We start from the raw sequence: 24,180 nt of genomic DNA, 5'->3' as shown, positions 1-24,180 counted from the left end.
ATCTCAAAAAACACAAACCAGAAATATAAAGTCTATTTCCTCAAATTTAAAATAAAATCAAAAACTGAGGCCAGGCCTAAAGCAATACTCGCTCAGTTGCTCACTCACTCACTTTATTTAATTCATTAGTGGTACTGGGGACTGAATCTGAAACTTTCCACACTCTATGCAAGAACCCTATACCTATCCTCAGCTTAGCAACCTTTATTTTTGGACCAATTTAACAAAGCCCACCATTATGTGTAGAATAATGAATGATGAAAAACATTCTTAGGAAGTCAGTTTGATTTGTAATGCTGTTATCTGCTTATACTGTCTTTTGCTCTAAATATCTAAGAGGAAAATAATACAATGCTTAAAACAAAGACCTCTTATTGGCCGTTTCACCACAGTGAAGACAAACATGTTACCATAAAGATGAAGTCAAGGGATACCTGTGGGATAAATTATAACCTATAAATTCAAAAAGTCAAACCACCAGCGTGCCAGCACCTTGTAAAATCTAGTATTTCTGATTGTGAAAGATTAACCTCTTAAGTGTTCAATAGCAACACTAGAACTTTATACATTTGTTGCTCAAAGTATGGTATGAGGACCAACAACATTGGGATAATTTTGGCATTTGATTCAAACACAAACTTTAAGCTTCACCACTTTCTTTCTCTTCCTTTTTTTTTTTTAAAGGTTTATTTATTATGTATAAAACATTCTGCCTCCACGTATGCCTGCATGCCAGAGGAGGGCGCCAGATCTCACTACAGATGGTTTTGAGCCACCATCTGGTTGCTGGGAATTTAACTCAGGTTCTCTGGGAAGAGCAACCAGTGCTCTTAACCACTGAGCCACTCCAGCTCTCCTTTTTTGTTTTTTATTTCAGACAAGGTGTTACTCTGTAGCCAGGCTAGCCTAATTCTTTTTTTTTTTTGGTTTTTCGAGACAGGGTTTCTCTGTAGCTTTGGTGCCGTCCCAGAACTAGCTCTTGTAGACCAGGCTGGCCTCGAACTCCCAGAGATCCGCCGCCTCTGCCTCCCGAGTGCTGGGATTAAAGGCGTGCGCCATCACCGCCCGGCCCCAGGCTAGCCTAATTCTGTCTCAGTTTCCAGGATACTGGAATAATCACTATGTAGGTCTTGCTGTCCTGGAAACTTGGTAGGTAGACCAGGTTGAACTGGTGCTCATAGAGATCCCCAGCCTCTGCTTCCTGAGTGCTGAAATTAAAGGTGAGTACCACCAAGCCCAGCACCACCAGCGCCATTTTTTTAAAAAGAGTTTTTCAAACTCCAAAGTTAATATCCCAGCAAACAAGAGTGATAATCCAAATGCTTAAAATTAAGGAATAGAGAAAAGGCCCCATTTATGCTACAGACAGCATAAGAAAAGAGAATTCCCATGTGGTAAATGTTTAAGGGCAGCCCTGCCAGTGAATCACTACACCATTCCAGACTATTTAAATATCCCCAGGAAAAACCAGATGGAAGAGTCTGTATGGTAGCACATGCATGTGATCCTACCACTTGGTAGGTGGAGAGAAGAGATCAGGAGTTAATGGTAACTCTTCGTTACAGTGAGCTGAGGCTAGCCCAGGCTACATGACACCCTGTTTCTTTATTAAAATAAAATATAATCAAATCCATAGAGAAAAAAATTTCTTCACAATCTCGTCTCCCCACCCCTTGGGGTATTATAGTACATAATTTGAAGAACACAGAAAATCAATTGTCTGCTGTGAATTGGAAAACGTCAAACATTAAATATTACATTAAGAAGAAAAAGAAAAAAAAATCTAAAAGAGATCACTGAATTGTTCCCAGGTAGAAAAATAACCGGAATAAAGGAATACAAATTGGAAACAATTATACTGCCAGGAATTGAGCTGATAGCACTCAATCAAAGGAACACAGAAAGACTTACAACTGTGCACATAAGAATCTACTGAAGCCTTAAGAAACAGTTTCTGTTTTTACAGAAAAAAAAAATCACATAAGAAAAAAAAAAACAGCAACCAATCTTTCTGACACTGCTTAGAAAATCTCAGTGTACCTCCTTGAGCAGTGGCTTCCTCAGCTTAGGTTTCTCCAGAAAGGAATCCCTCCTCTGAATCAATAACTAACCCAATAGTCTAAATCAGGCCTCTCTCCTTTACTCCCTGAGGGACTACACTCCTAGCGGCCTTGCCTGTGTCAACTGCTCTAATTCATCTCCTCCCTTCTTGACTCCTGCTTTCAAACAATTCCGGATTGTTTAAATCTTTCTCCTCTCTTCTTTGTATCCACCACACCTTCCTAGGTTTTACAGAACCTCTTTGGTCAAAAGAGACTATTAAAAAAGAGTTTACAACATTTCTACTCATTTTCCTTAACCCTACACTTCCTTCTTTAGCTGCTTCCTGTCCTGGATCTTTTACCTGTGTCTCTGAGAGTTCTTCATTCGGCTTCCTGGAACATACCAAGGTTCTGTAACCACTTCTGGCGCTAGCCTTTTGAATCATCTCTCCACTTTCAAACCTGTATCTGCAATCTGTTTCAGAGCCTAAAGGCTACTAACTACTACTACTACCTACTACCACCACTACTACTTTCTAAACTCACAGGTACTGGATGGAGAATAAAAAAGGAAGGCTGTAGTCTTTAATTTATCACTAAACATGGAATTATTTAGTAAAAGAGTTTTACCCTGGGGATTGCAGTTTCACTATAAACTGATACATTGATACATTGTTTCTTTGGGGTTTGGGTTTGTTTGTTTTTTTTTTTCTTTTTAGGAAGTGCCTGAAATGGAATCTAGAGTCTTGTACCTATGAGAGATTCTCCACCACTGGGTTATATGACTAAAAGAGTACTTTCAGAACAGATCTCTATTGCATCTTCTATACTCAAGGTAGAAGAGTGAAACACACTAACATCCCATCAATTTCTGAAAAGAATAGGAAGGAGGAGCCTTCTTCAGACTTAGCGAGATCTAGACAATTAGGGGTGAAGGGCTAGAAGGAAGAAAACTTGGTTCACAAGTATTCTCCTCACTTCTTCACAGAGTGGATGCAGAGACCTAACTCTGAGACACCTGAGATCTGCCATGCTCCCATGCCATAACCTAACTATATATCCTCTCAGGGAACTTGCTAAATCAGTCTCTTTTATCCTCTTCTCTTGGCTTTTCTGTCAGCTCTATGCTGTCCAATTATGTCCCATCTTAAACCTCATTTTACTGTGTAGTTTTCCTCATGTATTTTTTTGTACGCTCAACTCCACATTTGCTGTTTCCAATCCTCTTCCACCTTTTTTGTACAGCAGTTTGGCCTCTATTCCTTAGTATTCTATTGAACTGCTCTGAGGCCGGCAATGACTGTTAATGGGTAAATACAGAGGGGACTTTCCTGTCCTTATCTGACTTGACCATCCTGTGAAGAAATTCAATATTCTATTCTAGGCATTCTTCCAGACTTAAGTCAGATCATCTATAAACTGGACACACATGGGCTACAAAGTCTTATCCCCCACTAAACTGCTTCCAATGAATGTTTTTGGCATTATGCCCTTGGCTCATAACAAAGGAAATATAAGTGAAATTTTATTTAGAATTAATGTTTAGTTAGAAAAGCTATTCAGAAAAGATTACTTTTTCTTTTGCTTTAAATTATTTTTAAAATTACTTTTATTTTTTGTGTATGGGTATTTTGCCTTCAGGTTTATCTGTGTACCATGTGCTGGCAGAGGCTAGAAAGTGTCAGATCTCCCGGAATTAGTTACAAACAGTTGTGGCCCACAAAGAAAGTGCTGGAAATTGAATCGAGATTCACTGGAAGAGCTACCAGTGTTCTTAACCAATCTGCTATCTCTCTAGCCACAAAGATTTTTTTAAAACTTATTTTTTTTGATTTTGTGATCTTACATAATAAACGCTGTTACTGTTTTTAGTTGGTTATATATGGATCAATTTGTTACTAATTTATTAAATATGAGTGGTCTGAATAAAGATGATCCCCACAGATTCATAGGGAGTGGCATTAATAGAGTAGGTGTGGCCTTGTTGGAGGAAATGTATCACTAGGCTTTGAGGTTTCAGAAGTTCAAACCAGGCCCAGTGTCACTCTCTCTTCTGGATACCTGCCTATCCGGATGTAGAACTCTCAGCTACTTCTCCAGCACTGTATCTGCCTGCATGCTGCCAAGTTTCCCAACATGACAATAATGGGCTAAACCTCTGAACCTGTAATCCAGTCCCAATTAAATGTTTTCCTTACAAGAGTTGCTATGGTCAAGGCGTCTATTCATAGCAATATAACCTTAATTAAGACAGTAGATAATAACTTCCTAATTTGCATTTTCTGCACACGTACTCCCAAAATTCTTTGTGGAACAAACTGGGATTTAAATTTAAAATTGTATGTATTTTTGATAAACAGAAATTAGAGAAAAATTTATAGAAATATAGAAAGTTAAATCATAAAAACTTATCAAAAGAAAGAAAAATCAAGCAGGGCATGATGACTCTTTCCAATGTTCATTCAAGAAATGGAAACAGAACTGCAGTTAAGGACAACTATAAGACTGTCTCTCAAGAAACTCAGCCGTTAGCCGGGCGGTGGTGGCGCACGCCTTTAATCCCAGCACTTGGGAGGCAGAGGCAAGCGGATCTCTGGGAGTTCGAGACCAGCCTGGTCTACAAGAGCTAGTTCCAGGACAGGCTCCAAAGCCACAGAGAAACCCTGTCTCGAAAAACCAAAAACCAAAAACCAAAAAAAAACCTCTAAGGCAGACAGACACATACACACAAGAAGGAAACAATTACTAGCTTGAACTAAAGATGGAAACAAATAATAGCCTGAACTAAAACAGTGCAAGATAATCTGGATGCTGGTAGTGAGTTTAATGTGAGCACTCAGGATTAAAGTGAGTTTGAGGACAGCCTGGTCTACATACTGAGTTCCAGAGCAGCCAGGGCTACACAGAGAATCCCTGTCCAGGATAAAAAATAACTTAATTCCTGTCCAGGATAAAAAATAACTTAATTAGTAACTGCAAGACCTATTTCAAAAACACAGAACTCAGAGCCATGAGTGGTTAACATAGAACTAGAAATCTCTAAACTAAAAGGAAAGAAAAAAAGAAAGGAAGGAAAAGAAAAGAAGACAAAAGGCTAATACCTCAGTAGTCAAGGACATACCAAGCATACTCAAAGCCCTAAATTCATTCTATCTCTCATATCAGAATAGATATGCAGCTTTCAGATCTAAAAGGGACAAACGCTTTATACTTAAAATAGAAGTGATCACCTTAAGATAAAAAAAAAAAACAAAAAAGACAAAAGTAAACCACTAAACAGCAACAGTTCAATGGTGGAACAAATCAATTTCCAGCACAGCAAACAAACAAAACCTATGTTGAACAAAATTAAAAACAAAACAAAAAAAGGGAGATATAGTTAAGTTGGTTGAGTGTGTTTACCTAGGATGTAGAAGCCTCTGAGTTCAATCCTAAACACTATATATAAACTGGGAATGCTGTCAAGTACCTATAATCCTAACAAACCAAAAAAGGAGGTAGGACAATCTGAGGAAAGTCAAGGTCACCTTCATCTACATAGAGAGTTTGAGGGAAGCTTGGTTTACAGATCGAGTCTCAAAAAAAAAAAAAAAAAAGGAAAAAGGAAAAAATATTTGCAACTTCTATAATACATTAATTCTGTTACATAAAAAGGCCAATAAAATTGCTATGAAAAAGGTAAAGGCCACTTTAATCCCAGCACTTGGGAGGCAGAGGCGGGCGGATCTCTGTGAGTTCGAGGCCAGCCTGGTCTACAAGAGCTAGTTCCAGGACAGGAACCAAAAAAAAGCTACGGAGAAACCCTGTCTCGAAAAATCAAAAAAAAGGTAAGGGCCAAAATAGAAAGCTGGGCAAAGAACATGAACAGTTAATTGGGGAAGCTAGGAACAATTTGCTCAAGTCTATAATCTTCTTCCTGAAGTACAGGCAAAGGATCAGAAGTTCAAAGATACCCCGAATTCTATCAGACCACCCCACAAAAAACAAAAACAAAGCAAGCAAACAAAAAAAAAAAAAAAAAAAAAAAAACCTCCAAATGGTAGTAACAAAGGACAAAAGTTATGGCTCAGTAGCAGAAGGCTTGCCCAGGCGCCTGGGCCCTAGGTTTTATCCTGAGCACCAAATCAAACAAACAGCAGAAGAAAGAAAGAAAAAAAAAACCTGGAACCTCATTAATAATGAAAACAAAACAAAACAGTGCAGCAATACCTTGGCTGTAACTGTCTGAATGGTTCTTTCCAATGCTTGTCATGCTGCAGTGAAACTAGTAACTTTTAACATGAATAAAGAAAAGTACTATCTTGCTGTGTAGTGGAGGCACAAGCCTTTAATTCCAGCAACTGGGAGGCAGAAGCAGGATATTTCTGTGAGCTTGAGGCCAGCCTGGTCTACAATGCAAGTTCCAAGATAGCCAGGACTACACAGAGAAACTCTGTCTCAAAAACAAACAAAACAAAACAAACCCCCCACACACACAAAAAAGCCAAAGTCCCACCACCCACAGAAAATATGATCTAGTAAACAGCCAGTATTAGCAGAAGGTAGCATATGTTCAAAACAGATGCAAATTTTCCAAGTATATTTGACAAAGATTTGATTAATAGGCCGACATGGAAACTGATAAATAGTGAAGAGGCCAGATTGGTTAATATATAGAAAATATTGTGTATTTCTTATTTTAATATTTATTTTAGCTGGGGATAGTGGTATATGCCTGTAATCCCAGTACTTAGGAGACAGGGATAGGCAAATCTGTGAGTTTGAGACCAGCCTGGTCTACAGAGTTAGTTTTAGAACAGCCAGGGTTGTTCCACAAAGAAACCCTGCCTTGTAAAACAAAACAAAAATTAAATTTATTGTGTATGTGTGCCTGAGTAATATGTGTATACCTCTTCCACTCAGGAGGCTAGGAGGTCAGAAAAGGGCATCAGATATCCTGAAATGAAGTTACAGGCAGTATCCTGAAATGAAGTTACAGGCAGTGGTGCTCCACCTCGTGGGTACTGAAGCTGGGTCCTCAGCAAGAGCAGTTAAGTACTCTATTTAGTTGCTAGTTCAAGCCAGGCAGTGGTGGCGCATGCCTTAATCCCAGCACTCAGGAGGCAGAGGCAGGCAGATCTCTGAGTTCGAGACTAGCCTGGTCTACAGAGCTTGTTCCAGGACAGGCTCCAAAGTTACAGAGAAACCCAATTAGCTTTGAATAAATAAATGAATAATCAACATTTTCAGACACAGATCTTTTCCTATTTGAACTGTTCTTTTTTTTCCCTTCTCTCTCTTTGGTTTCTCGAGACAGTACTTTTTCTCTGTGTAACAGCCCTCACTGGAACTCATTCTGTAGACTAGGTTTGCCCTGAACTCACAGAGATCTGCCTGCCTCTGCTGGGATTAAAGACATTTGCCACTACCACCCAGCTCAGTTAAGTACTCATTACTGCTGAACAATCTTGCCAGTCCCATGCAACTGTTTTTGCTTGTTTGTTTTTTAAAGAAAGAAGGGCTGGAGAGATGGCTCATGAGTTAAAAACACTGGCTGTTCTTCCAGAGGACCTGGATTCAAGTCCCAGCACCCACATGGCAGTTTACAGTTGTCTGTAACTCCAGTTCTAGGGGATCCGATATCTTCACACCAATTCACATAAAGTTAAATAATTTTTAAAAATGAAAAAAAAAGAAAGAATAGGCAGAATAGTTATTAAGAGTCAACGCCTGGGGGTTAGTGAGATGGTTCAGTTCTTGCCACCAATATGAACTCAAACCTCTGGATCCCCAAGGTGGAGACAAGCAATTCCTGCAAGTTATCTGCTAATATACCCATGCTACAATAAATGTGCACCCATATACATAAACACACACACAAATAAATGTTAAAAAAAAAAACAAAAACAAAACCAGAATTCCAATTCTAGTTTTCTGCCAATTAGCAAGGTGGCCTAGAGTATAATATACTATCTTTTTTGTCTTGGATTCCCCTTTCTATAAAAGAATAATGGGGGAACTGGAGAGATGGTCCTCTGCTCTTCCAGGACCCAGGTTCATTTCCCAGAATTCACATGGCAGCTCACAACTGTCTGTAGCTTCAGTTCCAGGGGATCTGACACCTTTACACCAGTGCATATAAAATAAAAATTTTAAAAAAAGAATGGTATATACTTTATAGATTTCCATAAAGTTTAAATAAAAGAATCATTGTAGGCCGGGCGGTGGTGGCGCACGCCTTTAATCCCAGCACTTGGGAGGCAGAGGCAGGCGGATCTCTGTGAGTTCGAGACCAGCCTGGTCTATAAGAGCTAGTTCCAGGACAGGCTCCAAAACCACAGAGAAACCCTGCCTCAAAAAAAAAAAAAAAAAAAAAAAAAAAAAGAACCATTGTATGGTGGCAGATTTCTGTACTCTATGTCCGTATAGGACACCATTCAAGAAAACAGAGCATTTTAGGAACTTAGGTGAACAGTAGTATTAGCATGCTACTGTCAGAGATCCACCTGCCTCTGCTTCCTGAGTGCTGGGATTAAAGATGTGCACACCACTCCTACAGTTTGAGAATACCTTTTAATTATCTAAAATCTAATAAAAAAATCTTAAAGTTCCCCCATGAAAATGACTTTTCTGATAAATTCCCTGGTTTCTGTAAGACTCGCTGATTGATTAAATATAGAAATATAGAAATGAGAGGCTTAAGAACTCTCTAAATAAACAGGACTGCTGCACACATGTGGTGTATGTATATATATACATTCAGGCACATACACAGAGTAAATAATAAAGAAATCTGGTGGACCTGGCGGTGGTGGAATACGTCTTTAATCCTAGCACTCAGGAGACAGAGTCAGGTGAACCTCTGAGTTCGAGGCCAGCCTGGTCTACAAGAGCAAGCTCCCGAACAGGCTTCAAACTATGGAGAAATTCTTTCTCTCAAAACAAAAACAAAAAACAAAACAAGAAGGAAGGAAGAAAGGAAGGAAGGAAGGAAGGAAGGAAGGAAGGAAGGAAGGAAGGAAGGAAGGAAGGAAGGAAGGAACCAGTTGGGAGGTGGTGGCATATGCCTTTAATCCCAGCACTCAGGAAGCAGAGGCATGCAGATCTTGGAGTTAGAGACCAGTCTGGTCTACAAAGAGTTCCAGGACAGCCAGGACTATTCAGAGAAATCCTGTCAAAAACAAATACAAAAAACACCACCCAAAACAAAACATGGACTGGGAGATGTAGTTGAGAGCCTATTATTTCTGATGTGCAAGGTTTGATCTCTATTACTCCAAAAACAAAATAATAAAACAGGTTGGAGACATAGATTGTGTCCCACAAGCATGATGATCTGAACTAGACTTCAGAACCTTTATATACGCAAAAAAGCTGATGGAAGCACGGCCCTATTATCTTAGTACTGGGAAGGCAGAGGCAAGATCTCTAGGGCTTTCTTGCCAGTCAATATAGTTAAATTGGCGAACTCAAGATTTAGTGAGAGACCCTGCCTCAAAAAGGCAGAAGACAAACAACATTAACCTCTGGCCTCTACATGCACTTGCATGCACGGGTGCATGTGTCACGCAAAAAACAAAATGACCCTTGTAGCTAACACTTGTAGATAGTTTTAATAACTGATTACACCTTTATAAAATGAGGCTCAAATACTCATGATGAATGAAGGATAGAGAAGCACGTGCCTTAGTCCCAACTACCAAACGGACTGAGGAAGGAGGATCACTTGAGCTCAGGAGTTAGAGGTAGATTGTGCAAGGACTGAGGCAGGAGGATCACTTGAGCTCTGGAGTTTAGAGGTAGACTATGCAACATAAATCTTTTAAAAACACAAAGTTGAGTATGATGGTTCCACTTATACTCACAACACTCAAGACGCTGAGACAAGACCTTGAATTTGAAGCCAGGCTGGGTTATACAGCAAGATTGTACTAATACATATAATAGAAAAACCTTCAAAATGGTTGATGCTTACTCTTTGGCTTAGCTCCCAGCTTGTACAGTTTGTTCCCGTCCTTGCTATTCATTTAACCTAATCTTTGAGAGCTCCCTGCTAGGCATCTCTACACCAGTGTCTGCTGTCTTGTTCTCTTCTAGCTCAAAACATCTCCTATGTCAAAATCTTTTCAACCTTGACCAGGGCAGACTGACTTTGTTTTGCTTTAACTGTATCTGCAATTTCCTTCAACAAATCACTCATTTTATTATTATTTTTTTTTTCAAATCACTCATTTTAAAGGCAGGAATTATGTGTTATTTTTGAATTCTCTAAGGCAATGACTACAAAACAATTTTAGGTAAACAGCAAATACGCACGTTATTAGTGAAATGTACATGAAATACAAATGGCTTCATGCACAAGGCTACTGAAGGAAGAGAAAATGGAAAAACAAAACACTAATTACATGCTAAGTGAAATCCTAACAGCAAATTTATTTTCTTCATTGCACTAGTTTTTTTTTTTTTTTGGTTTTTTCGAGACAGGGTTTCTCTGTGGTTTTTGGAGCCTGTCCTGGAACTAGCTCTTGTAGACCAAGCTGGTCTCGAACTCACAGAGATCCACCTGCCTCTGCCTCCCAAGTGCTGGGATTAAAGGCGTGCGCCACCACCGCCCGGCCCTGCACTAGTTATTTTATTTTTAGAGACAAAGACTCACTATGTGACCCTGGCTGGCCTTGGAATTCCTAACCAAATCAGGCTGGTATCAAATTTGCAATCCCTTGTCCAGGTATTAATGTTTGACTACATAAATTTTAGTAATGTATTATCATATAGGATAACACAGTAAGTGTATTCAACTATTCTTAGAGGAAACGACCCAGATAAGCATGTCATATTCATCACCACATCATTTAATCATTTGGAGAAAAATGGTCATTGTATTTCAATTATTCTATTGCTGATAATAAGACACTAAAACTGGCTTGGGCTAGATATGGTAGTATATTGCTTCAATCCCAGCACTCAGGAGACAAAGAGGCAGATTAATGAGTTCCGGGAGAGCCAGGACTACACAGAGATGCTACGAACAGAAAACAAAACCCAAGTGTTATGGTACGGAGCCTATAACTGTACTTGAAAGACAGAGATAGGAGGATTGTTGAAAACTTTGTTTTGTTTTGAAGACAGCGTTTCTCTGTGTAGCCCAGGCTGTCTAGCTCTTGTAGACCAGGCTGGTCTTGAACTCACAGAGCTCCACCTGCCTCTGGGATTAAAGACATGCGCCACCACTGCCCAGCCGGATTGTTGGAAACTCTAAGGTCATTCTAGTCTACTTACGTAGTGAGTTCCAGACTAGCCAGGAGTATGTAGTGAGACCTTATCTCAAAATAGAAAATAAGGCCAATGCAGTGATGCAAGCACTTAGAAGATGGAAGCAGGAAGATCAGGAGTTAAGACTGTCATGGGCCACAGAGCTGGAAGCCAATCTGCGCTTTATAAAACCTGTCTCAAAAGCCCTACATGAACAAATAAATCAGACTGGGAATAAAATACGCCCAGAGACAAAGCCTCTGCCTAGCATGGAAGGGGGTCAACAAAACAGTCTTCATATCTCTAGGAGACAAGTACTAGTCACTGTAAACAGACAGTAGTACATTAAATAATAAGATTTGGTTGGACTTATAAAACAGATTCCTGTAGAGTGACTTGAATTTATGATCCTTCTGCTTTAGCCTCCCAAGTAGCTCAGATTACAAACCCGTGGTAGCAAACAAGGCATAACAAATACACTATGCAGACAAAAAGAAATAGCCTCAGCTGGATATGGTGGCACACACCTTTAATCCCAGAGCTCACATGGATGAGTTCGAAGCTAGCCTGACCTACACAGCCAGGCCAACTGGGGCTACCTATAAGACCCTGTCTCAATAATGAGGCAGAGGCCCTTAATAGTTCAATTGGTCTAGTATATATACTAAACACTGGGTTTGAATCCCAGCACTATATAAACCATGCAAATAGTTAAGAAAAGGTAAAAGCCCAGAGGGAAAAGAAAAGGTAGATGGATTAATATAAGTTAAGAAAATCCGGCAAGAACCAAGGCGAATTAAAACTAGGCTTTTATAAGTAAAAATAAACAAGACTAAGCCTCTGTGTATTTATTTGGAAGCTGGGTGGCTAGGCTCCCCAAAAGAATCAAAGAGTAAAAAACCACAACAGATCTCTCTAAATTTAAGGACATTTCAGGACAGCCAGGGTTATGTAGTGAGTACATTTTTTAAAAATCTTTTTTAAAAGATTGGAGAGTTGGTTGAAGAACTTGCTGCTCTTGATTTTTGTTTCAGCAACCGCATGGCAGTTCACAGCCACCTGTAACACCAGTTCCAAGGGATCCAATGCCCTGTGTCCTCTCCAAGTATGAATGTGGTATGCAGACATAAATGCAGGTAAAACACCCACGTACATAAAACCTAATAGACCAGACAGTGGCACATGCCTTTAAAACCAGCACTAGGGAGGCAGAGGCAGGTGGATCTCTGTGAGTTCAAGGTCAGTCTGGTCTACAGAGCAAGTTCCAGAACAGCCATGAAAACCCTGTCTTAGAAATAATTAAATAAAATAAACATACAAACAAAACCAATGACTGCAAACATGGCCCTGTGGTAACACTTTAACATGTCCTGGGTTCAATCCCCAGTACTACCCCAAAAAAAGAAAAAAAAAAAGAAAAAAGAAAAGAAACCCAAAATACCCAAAAACCAAAAGCATCCAGGTGTCATATTATTTAGCACTGTAAAGAAAGGAGGATCATTAAAAACATTCTTGGTCACATAGTGAAGTGATTTTGATGCCAGCCTAGACTATGTGAGATTCGGTCTTAAGAAGCTTGAAGAGGCGTTAGAATGCTCAGTGGTTAAGAGGGCGTATTATTCTTGCAGAGGATCTGCGCTTAGTTCCCAGCACCCACAAAGGTGCTCACAACCTCCTGAAACTCTAGTTCCAGAGGAATCCAGGACCAAAACTTCTGGCCTCAAAACATACCTACACTCATGAGGACATACCTACATGGAGACAGACACACAGACACAAATAATCTTTTAGTCAAAAAAGATAACCCGACGCTTAAAGCTTTAGTAGTTCCCTAGCAAGTTAATGAAAGTGGGACAAAAGTTGCAAGTAGAGAAGAGCGCACAAGCAAGAGAGCAGTCTCCAACTGCTAACACTGTTCATTCCCAAATAGCTGTCTACACAGGGCTCAGTTCTTAGTTTTCTCATCTGACAGCAAAACAGGCAAAGCAAAAAATAGAAGCTCCACAGTAGAACGAATGCTAGGAAGAAAAGGTAACATGGGCTGGAGAGATGGCTCAACCTTTAAACGTTAAGCTCACAACCAAAACCACCAGAGGTTTCCTAACTCTGGCACAGAGAACAACTTATGTGGATAAAAAGAGAATTTCAAGATCCAGGTATAATATAATGGTGTAGCACTTGGGATGCAGAGGCAGGCAGAAAGATCTCTGTGAGTTTGAGGTCAGCCTGGTCTACATAGTCAATTCTAGGACAGTGAGAGCCACGTGGTGAGACTTTGTCTCAAAAAATACAAAAAGTAAAGACCCTCCCCCCCAATAAAGTAACTGCTAAAGCTACAATTTCTCTTTCTCTCTTTTACAAGACATATTTGTAGTTTACCCGTATGAGCATTTTGCCTGTGTGCATGTATGTGCGTGTATCGCTTGGTGCCCAGGGAGGCCAGAAGAGCGAGTCGGATCTCGTAGAATTAGATTTACTTACATTTGTAAGCTGCCACGAGAATGCTGGAAACAGAAGAAGCCCAGTCTTCCCCAAGAGCAGCAAATGCTCAACGGCTGAATCTTCTTTCCAGCCCCATAAAGCTAGAAATTCACTTCCTCCCAAACTCATGATGGTGGTGATGGTCCTGGAGACTAACACACCTAGGGTCCTGTACATGCTTAGCAAGTGCTTAATAGAAACCTAATGCTAGCCGGGCGATAGTGGCGCACGCCTTTAATCCCAGCACTTGGGAGGCAGAGGCAGAGGCAGGCGGATCTCTGTGAGTTCGAGACCAGCCTGGTCTACAGAGCTAGTCCCAGGACAGGCTCCAAAGCCACAGAGAAACCCTGTCTCAAAAAAACCAAAAAAAAAAAGAAAGAAAGAAACCTAATGCTAGACTATAAGGCATGTGCTAGGCCTCTGGTTTATTTCCCAGTTATCACAAAAAAAAAAAAAAATCCTCAAATTTATTATTGTAATCTGGTTTCAAAGGCTCTTTATTAAGGATATTCCATTTATTGTGTTTACTAAACATTTACACAGAGAAAAGAGGAGGCTAATAGGGACGTCAACATTAGTGTCACAGTATCAATGGGAGGCTAGTTTCTGAGCAACATTATCTACAACCCAACACTATGGTAAAGCAAACTAACTCCTTGCTTTTTCTTATTTTCCTAATAGTGACAGTGCCAAGAATCACCAGAGCCTCACTTACCCCTGAGAAGCAGCTCAGGAAGTCCTACAAGCTTGTTTCAGTTAGCATATTAAAGAAAGCTGACTGTGGTAAGCTTATCACTAATAATTACAGAAGAGGAATAAATCACACACACACACACAAGGGTTTATACAGAGCTAACAGATAACTTTCTATGTTTAGAGGGGCAATCAGGAACAGTGGTTCTTACACATTTTTTGTATCAGTATCACCTAGTGAATTAAAAAAAAAGACATTTTGATTCAGGTGTAGAGTAAGTAAAACCTTATTTTTTAAGGCCACCAGCCATGACAGCACATTTATAATCTAAGCACTCAGGGAAATGGAGATCGGCCTCTTCGATAGTCAGACTCCATTCCCTGCATTCCAGATTATAATCATATCTCATACAGAATCTATGTTCCATGATCTCAGAGTTGACCTAAAATATACTTTAAACATAGATTTATTGTTTCCTAATGTGATGTTCACCCCACTCCTCGAGTCCCCTTTTGAGACAAGGCTTCACACTGGCCTCAAACTCACTGGACCCCTCTTGCCTGAGTCTCTGAAGTGCTAGGAATACAAATGTTAGCTACAATATCTGGCTTGTTCATTTTTTAGATAAAATCTGCAAAACTGCCAGGCATGGTGGTGCTTGACTTTAATTCTAGCACTTAGGAGATAGAAGCAGAAGGGTCTCTGTTGAGTTCAAGAATTACTTAGAGCCGGGCGGTGGTGGCGCACGCCTTTAATCCCAGCACTTGGGAGGCAGAGGCAGGCGGATCTCTGTGAGTTCGAGACCAGCCTGGTCTACAAGAGCTAGTTCCAGGACAGGCTCCAAAACCACAGAGAAACCCTGTCTCGAAAAAACCAAAAAAAAAAAAAAAAAAAAAAAAAAGAATTACTTGGAGAGACCATTTCAAAAAAAAAAAAACACAACTGCAAAGTCATCTCCAACTATTCATATCTCACAGAATAAGTCTTTAAGTTTCATCTCTATCCTTGAGTGTCACCAATACTGAAAGATACTTGTGTACAAGCGAAAGGCAAGCTCATAGTTTTACAATGCATCTCAGTGTGTGACCACATTGTACTACCACAAAGGTTACTGGATAGAACCAATACCATTTGTTTGGTTAGGGGTTCCTATAAGGCTAACATTAAGTCAGAAATCTTACAGCTTATATTCAACAACACATACTTATCCTCATAGCACAATGGTAAGAATAAATAGCAACATAATGCTCTTAACACAGATCAAGAGTTGGGAACAAGCCCCAATTTCTCAGTGAGTATAATAAATAGTGTCACAGGATAGAATATGTACAAGAAAATTAAAAGAAAAATCTGAAAAGTATACATGTATACTATGTACTACTCATAGAAATATAAAAATGTGGGGCTGGAGAGATGGCTCAGAGGTTAAGAGCACTGACTGCTCTTCCAGAGGTCCTGAGTTCTATTCCCAGCAACCACATGGTGGCTCACAAACATCTATGATAAAATCTGGTGCTCTCTTCTGGTGTGTAGGCATCCATGCAGGCAGAATGCTGTATACATGATAAATAAATCTAAAAAAAAAAAAAAAAAAAAAAATATATATATATATATATATATAAAAATGTTAAGTAGAAAAAGACAAGATCTCCTGAGTAAATTGGGAGCATTGAAGGGGAAGGAAGAGGCAGGGAGGGGGGCAGAGAAAAATGTAGAGCTCAATAAAAATCAATAAAATTTAAAAAAAAAGAAATATAAAGAACAAAGGAATATTAGATTCCTAAAACAATTTGTCAAACTGGTCACTTTTTAGAAATATAAATATAGTGTTCTGTTTAGGAGCAGCCAAAGAGAAGTTTCTCTATATTGTACAGAGACTAACAATGGACATCCAGTAATGAAACCTGACCCTAAAAGTAATAGTCAATGATATATATCTATGGAAAATGTCACACATACAAATGAAAATCAAAGCATTCAGTCAAATACAAAGAATGTGGATGCAAGATAATGTTAGAACTGGAGTTACAGATGGCCATGAGCCACCAGATGGGTGCTAGAAATCCAATCCTGGTCCTCTGCAAGAACAGTAAGCACTGAGATATCTCTCTAGCTCCATGACAAGATTTTCCCCCCACTACTGGGACTTGAATTTACTTCACGCAAACTAGGAAAGAATTCTACTACTATGCTATATTCTCAACACTCAAAAATCAGTATAAATTGTTAAAGGACTAAGCTGGAGTTCGTGAGATGGCTCAGGGTATAAAGTACTTGTAACCAAACCAAATGGCCTGCACTTGAACCCCAGAATTTACGTGGTGGAGAGAATTGACTCCTATCTGATCTCCTATATGCACAGGAGCACACGCATGTATATTTATGTACATGCGCAGTCGAGGTAATGACAGCCAGGCATGGTGGTCATTAGCTAGGATGCCAGCACATGGGAGGCCGAGGCACAAAGCCAGAACTGTTTCAACAGGCCGGTTTCTACTGTGGTGCCCATAAAAAAACACTTCCCTGAGTCTGGAGAGATGAGCACTGCTTCTCTTCCAAAGGATTCAAGTTCAATTCCTAGCACCCACATGGCAGCTCCCAACTGTTTCTAACTCCAGTTTTTGAGGATACAACACCTTCACACACATGTACAGACATTACACCCAGGTAAAAGACCAATACACATGAAATAAAAAAACAAAAAACACTTCCCACTAAAGGTACTCATACCTCATTTTGTTTAATACTTTATTTTTCAAGACAGAAATACAGCTTGCACTCTGCTTAAAAAATGTTAACTTAGAGACAGGAGGATCTCTGTGAGTTTGAGGCCAGCCTGATCTATAGAGCTAGTTCCAGGACAGGCTCCAAAGCTACAGAGAAACCCTGTCTCGAAAAATAAAACAAAACAAAACACACACAAAAAAAGAAATCTCAAAGCAGAACAGACCCCAACATTTATAAGGTCTTTTCCAAGTATCCATGCAGAGTATAGACTAACAAAATTGATAAAGACTATCACACTATAAGGCAAATATGGGCTAACTAGACTAACTCAAGAAAAATTTTATCAGATACTAGTTTCTCCAAGAACAAGATCACAACTGTTCATATCAAAATTATAAAACTATAAACTGTCATTTACCACTTCGCATCATCTCCCAATGGTCAAAATATATAACCTAAAGGTTTCTACAGAAAAACATTGTATCTGCCCTATTAATCACCTAGTATATGGCACTACGGTTTCATACCCAGGACCTGATAATATTGCTTGCATGGCCGGGCGGTGGTGGCGCATGCCTTTAATCCTAGCACTCGGGAGGCAGAGGCAGGTGAATCTCTGTGAGTTCGAGACCAGCCTGGTCTACAAGAGCTAGTTCCAGGACAGGCTCCAAAGCCACAGAGAAACCCTGTCTCGAAAAACCAAAAAAAAAAAAAAAAAAAAAAAAAATTGCTTGCATGCTCTCAATTATCCAATGTGCTGTATCTCTTATGCTCAAAACTACCCAGAAATCCTCTACACCCAAAAGGGTGGCATTATCTCATACTTTTCCCCCTCAGTACTGGGGACTGAACTTAGGCTGTAACATTACATCTCTTAGGTTCCCAAGTGCTGGCTGGGATTACAAGCATATGCCACCCCAACCATCTTTTTACTTTTTTATTTTCTCTAGGGTGGCCTTCAACTTGTTATTCTCCTACCTATGCCTGGCGTAGCTATAACCACAGGCCTATATCACTGAGCTCAGCTAGTCCTTTTATTAAGAGCAAACAAAGGAAAAGGCATTTACCTCTCCGTGGCTGCAAAATCAGTTTGAGGAAGGAAAACAGAACCCAGTTCTGCAGTCCCTAGCTCCAAGTCTGTCTGCTAGTGCATCGTGTTCTTTGGTTCTAGGTTTGTAGTCATTCTAAAAGAAAAGCAGAAATCATTTAATGAGACAGCAAATTCACATAAACACACTATACAGCAAAAAAAGAAAGACTGATAGATATGATTGGGAGGAAAAAACAAACAAAGAAAACAATAGACCTGCTGGTTGTAATAATGAATGAAGGTCTATGATGTCAGCACCTGGGAAGCAAAGGCAAGAGAATTGCCAATAGTTCAAAGCCAGTTAGAGATACAAGCAAGATCCTGTCTCAAAAACAACAACAAAACCTCCACCCCAGGCAACAAACTGTTCATATATTAACTGAATCATTCTACAAATGCCTTTCAAGCCAACAATAAATACAATTCACTTCCTTTTTAGACATTCAATGAACAGATACAGATTAAAAAGATTTATGATTGTTAAAACAGTAAGTACTGCATTTATAATCATGGCACATACACACAAACTACCAAAATTCTTACAGCTAAAAAATAATTCTTTAGCAGTTTGTTTCCTTATCTTCAGTAAACAGTATGTAGTGTTACTGATTAAGTTAGTTTGCTGCACAAACTGGTAAGCTTATTAACAAGAGGCAGGGAGAAGCTTTCAAAGACCTTTGAAAATCCTAGAATAACCAAATACTTGTCTTAGTGAACATTTTCCCTTTCCCTTCCTAAACTACAATGAACTGAGATACTTCAAGTAGAATGGACAATATCTCTATTTTAAAAAAAAAAGGCATGGAAATCAACACCTTTAATCCAAGCACCCCAGACTCTAGGTCAGAGGCAGGAAGATCTGAGTTTGAGGCCAGCTTGGTCTACACAGCAGGTTCTAGGACTGTCCAAACTACTTGAGATCATGCCCCCCCCACCAAAAAAAAAAAAACCAACTACAACAACAAAAAACCCAAAAAACAAACAAACAAACAAACAAAAAAGCACCGAGGAAATAAAGAGAGAAAGGGAGGAAAAGAGAAAGCCCTAAGTGAAATACTCTGCGAGTTTTCAAAGGTGGTAGCGTACACCCATAGTCCCAGGTTGCAGTAGGATTATGAGTCTGAGGTGAGACTATCTCTGAAAACAACAAAAAGGGCTAGAGGGATGGCCCAGAAGTTAAGCAGTTAAGAGCACTTGCTGCTCTTGTAGAGGACCCAGGTTCAGTTCCCAATACCCACAAGAAAGCCCACAACTGTCTATAACTCCAGTTCTAGGGAATCTGACCCCCTTTGACCTCCATGGGTACAATGTATACACACGTAATACATACATACGTGCAGGCAAAACCATTCATACACAAAATAAAAGTAAATCTTTACAAGCAACAAAAAGTTTTCAAAGAATCTGGTATATAAAGTACAACAAAGAGGAAATCCATCTCATAATTTAACTAGCTCAATAAAATAAGCTGATACAATACTTTTAAGACTCAAGATAAAAGAGATGGCATGGCTCTTCTGTTGGGAGGCAGCATAACATAAAACTGTTATTATTGCCTAAGAAACAATTTCATATTGAGGTCCATAACACCATCAAAAGGGAACAAAATTTACATCCCAAAAATTTTAAATCTTTCCAACAATAAAAATCAGGTGCATGAAAAAATATATCACCACTCTTGAGGTATAACGTCAAAAGACTAAGTAATACCACATCTTTGCATTCAAATATTAAACCACTGAAAAAATGCACCATGATATTGGCTAGGAAGCAATGAAGATACAGACTAGAAAGGCTGCATGGTAGTTCCCCAACTTCTTAAGATGGTACATGTAATTCCAACACTTGGGAGTCAGAGGCAGAATGATGGCTATGAGTTTGAGACCAGCTTAATCTATTTACATCATGGGTTCTAGGCCAACCAGGGCTACTTGAGACCTATCTCATAACAAGTTAAAAATAATTTACAAAATAAAAGAGATTTGTTTTTATGTATGAGTACTTTGCCTACATGTACATTAAGCACATAGAGGTCAGAACAGGATAGTGAATGTGAGACACCATGTGGGTAATAGGAACAGCACCCGGATCCTTGGCAAAAGCAACAAGTGCTCATAATTGCTGAGCCACTTCTCTAGTCCTGGAAGGCTTCTTTTTGCTGTTTTGGTATTTTTTGAAACAAGGAATCATTATATAGACTAGGTTATTCTCAAACTCATGATTCTCCTGCTTCAGCCTCCTGAGAGCTAGGATTACAGGCATATACCACCATGCTTGGCTTTAAGTGGTCTTGAAAATACATGTGATACAAATCTACATATCTGAGAACAGCTATCTTCAATGTTACACATATTTCATCTATTGTTCTTCCTAAACCTGTAAGTTCCTTTTCAGTCTTGAACCATTACCAATCTTAGCTATTCGAAGAAGGATAATTTTAACCAACAGTTTGAAGTCATCTGGAGCCAAGATATGTAAATAGAATATAAAGCTGGACAAATTAAGATTCCTACGAGAGAGAGAGAGAGAGAGAGAGAGAGAGAGAGAGAGAGAGAGAGAGACTCTAAAGTAGATGATGTGGAATGGCTGTGATGCCAGCAGCAACCTCTAGGAGAAAAAAAGGCTCAACAGAATTTTCAGCCAGTAAGTAAACCATGTGAAAGACTCTGCTGTAGGACTCCTCCCTACAGCATTAGTCAGGCACATGTGGATCTGCCAAGGAATTCTCAAAACAGGCATTGGTCCCAATTGGATTCCTTTAATTCTCAATATCCTTAAAAAATAAATAAAAATAAAAAGACCCTTAAACTCTTAGAACACATCAAAGGTTCTACTTTTTTTTTTTTTTTTTTTTTTTTTTGGTTTTTCGAGACAGGGTTTCTCTGTGGTTTTGGAGCCTGTCCTGGAACTAGCTCTTGTAGACCAGGCTGGTCTCGAACTCACAGAGATCCACCTGCCTCTGCCTCCCAAGTGCTGAGATTAAAGGTGTGCGCCATCACCGCCTGGTTAAGGTTCTACTTTTGCACCTCCTAAATTATCTTACAAGGCTGGAGAGCTGGAGAGATCCCTAAGGAGAACCTTCCAACAACTCTCTCTTTTTTTTTTTTTTTTTTTTTGGTTTTTCGAGACAGGGTTTCTCTGTGGTTTTGGAGCCTGTCCTGGAACTAGCTCTGTAGACCAGGCTGGTCTCGAACTCACAGAGATCCGCCTGCTTCTGCCTCCCAAGTGCTGGGATTAAAGGCGTGCGCCACCACCGCCCGGCTCAACAACTCTTAAGTAAGTAGGATTTCCTTATATAGGCAGATAGTCATATACTGTGTCACATTATTGTCCTTGGGCTGAGCTAGATGGCTGTTTGGCTCTGTAGGTACAATCTACTTCCAGGAAAGCCTGATGACTTGAGTCCAGAATCAAGTAAAAGTCCATTGCTTTACTCTCAGCACTCAGGAGGCTGAGACATCAAGTGTGAGGCCAGCCTGGTCTACACAGTCAATTCCAGGACAGCCAGAGCTATGAAGAAAACTCCTGTCTCGGGGCTGGAGAGATGGCTCAGTGGTTAATAGCACTGAATGCTCTTCCAGAGAACCTGAGTTCAATTCCCAGCACCCTCCTTCCCCTACATGTCAACTCACAACTGTCTGTAACTTCAGATGTAAGATCTGATACCCTTTTTCACATTAAAAAAAAACAACCTGTCTCAAATAGAAAAGTGGGGGAAGAGAATACAAGTCAGCTGCAATGGTTCATGACTTCAATCCCAGCACTTGGGAGACAAGGGGCTGGTAGATCTCTTGAGTACAGCACCAATCTAATCTACACAGCAAGTTCTAGGCCAACCAGGGATCCAAAAAGAAAGAAGAAAATGGACTCTACAGTGTGGGACCTTCCTTCACACACCTGCCTGCACTCACATACACAAAGGCCAAAGGACGTGATGTCTTTAAACTCAGGCAAAGGCAGGTGGATCTCTGAGATAGAAGACTAGTCTGTGTTACATAGCCAGTTCCTGACTAGCCAGAGCTATACAGTGAGACCCCCATCTCGAATTAATTAATTAAATAACAGCTTAAAAACTTTGTTTTGTGCTCGTTTTTGAGACAGGATATCTCTAGGTAGTCCAGGCTGATCTTGAACCCAGAAATTAGTTTGCATCTGCCTTCCAAATGTTGAGATTAAAGATATGTGACATTATACCCAACAAAAATTAAGTTTTAAACCAGGTACTGGTAGTACACGCACTAGGGAGGCAGAGGCAGGAGGATCTCTGTGAGTTCAAGGCCAGCCTGGTCTACAGAGTGAGTTCCAGTACAACAATGACTATTACAGAGAAATCCTGTTTTGAAAAACCAAAACTATACAAGCAAAAAAAAACAAAAACAAAAAAAAAAGTTTTAAACAAGTAGATCCTTTGTGTTATCTTGCATTAATTCACTCCCAATTATTTTCCTTAGAGATATAATTGCTTTCTTTCCATTGAAAAATTTTTAGTGTACAAAATAATGGACTTAATGTCACTTTTAAAAATATATTTTGCTGGCCGGGCGGTGGTGGCGCACGCCTTTAATCCCAGCACTCGGGAGGCAGAGGCAGGCGGATCTCTGTGAGTTCGAGACCAGCCTGGTCTACAAGAGCTAGTTCCAGGACAGGCTCCAAAACCACAGAGAAACCCTGTCTCGAAAAAAAAAAAAAAAAAAAAAAAAAAAATAAATATATTTTGCTAATATCTGCCAATTTGTTTGTTGTTATAGTACTGGGGACTAAACTTTGTCAAGTACTCCTAACAAATCCTAACTTTAAATATGTCAGGATTCAAGCCTATAATCCCAGGTATCAGGAAATTATAATTTAAAGTGGGAGGTCTACCTAAGTAAGCTTAAATTCAAGGCCAATTCAACCTTAAATTCAAACCTGGGTAACTTAATCAGAGACTCTATCAAAAAAATAAGGGGATTATGAATATAGCTGAGGTAGAGAGCACTTGCTTAACTTACTCAAGGCCCTGAGTTCAAACCCCAGTTACTACAAACACAAATTCCAACTACTCTCTGCTAAGGCAGTCTCGCATACCAAAAGGTTGCTTTGTACGTGCTTTGAAGCTAAAGATGACCTTGAGTTTCTTCTCCTCCTCCTCTTCCACTTCTAAAGTACTGGAAGTCGCCATCCCTGGGAGCCTGTGCAGCTTATTTTAATAAAAATGACACTTGCCAAACAACAAAACTCGACAAAAATCTGAAAATGTAATAAATTACATAGTTGGGCCAAGTATTTTTTTTTTTTTTTAAAAAGATGGTTCTACTAAAGGCTGGCACTCCATCGACACTACATTTAGTAACTCTGTGAAATTTTATTGTAGGGGAGGGAGAGGAAGAGCATTCTGGAGGGTTCAAAGAAAAGATGAGATGAATGACTGAGAACACACCTCAAAGGTAGAACACTTTCATGGCATGCACAAGCACCACAAAAAAGTTGCACAGGATTTCAATGTGGCTAGTAAGGCTTAACTAGCTTGGAGAATCCTAGGTTCATTTAAGGGAGGGAAATGGGATGACATAAAACGTTGGGGAGTGTTCAAAGAGTTGTGCACAGTCAGGCATGGTGGCACAAGCCTTTAATCCCAGCACTCGGGAGGCAGAGGCCAGCCTAGTTTACTAAGTGAGATGGAGGACAAGCTCCAAAGCTACACGGGGGGGGGGGGAGTTGTGTACAATGGGGGTTGCCAGGACCTACAAACTGAGATCACAGTGAACAGCATACAAGATGTTTAAAGAAAGCCAAGCATGTCGGAACACACCTTTAACCCCAGCACTCGGGAGACAGAGGCAGGTGGATCTCTGAGTAGGAGGCCAGCCAAAGCCACAGAGCGAAACTACTCTGTCCGGGGTTTGGGGTGGGAAGATGTTTAAAGCTTCTAATAA

The 24,180-nt window shown here is 39.8% G+C and overlaps 1 protein-coding gene across 2 annotated transcripts in view; it reads right to left on the bottom strand.

The window, feature by feature from the left end:
• The window catches only part of Ctcf (CCCTC-binding factor), a 50,763-nt gene that overhangs the window by 24,769 nt on the left and 1,814 nt on the right, over nt 1–24,180 (bottom strand). For both annotated transcript variants that reach the window (XM_057753317.1, XM_057753318.1), the window contains exon 2: nt 18,243–18,359. The gene's annotated coding sequence lies outside the window, so the exon portion shown is untranslated. The remainder of the gene's footprint in view (nt 1–18,242; nt 18,360–24,180) is intronic.

This window comes from Chionomys nivalis, chromosome 21, assembly GCF_950005125.1.
Source record: "Chionomys nivalis chromosome 21, mChiNiv1.1, whole genome shotgun sequence".
NCBI classification, from domain to species: Eukaryota; Metazoa; Chordata; class Mammalia; order Rodentia; family Cricetidae; genus Chionomys; species Chionomys nivalis.
Note: the sequence above shows the minus strand (reverse complement) of the source record. Positions and strands in the feature narration are given on the sequence as shown.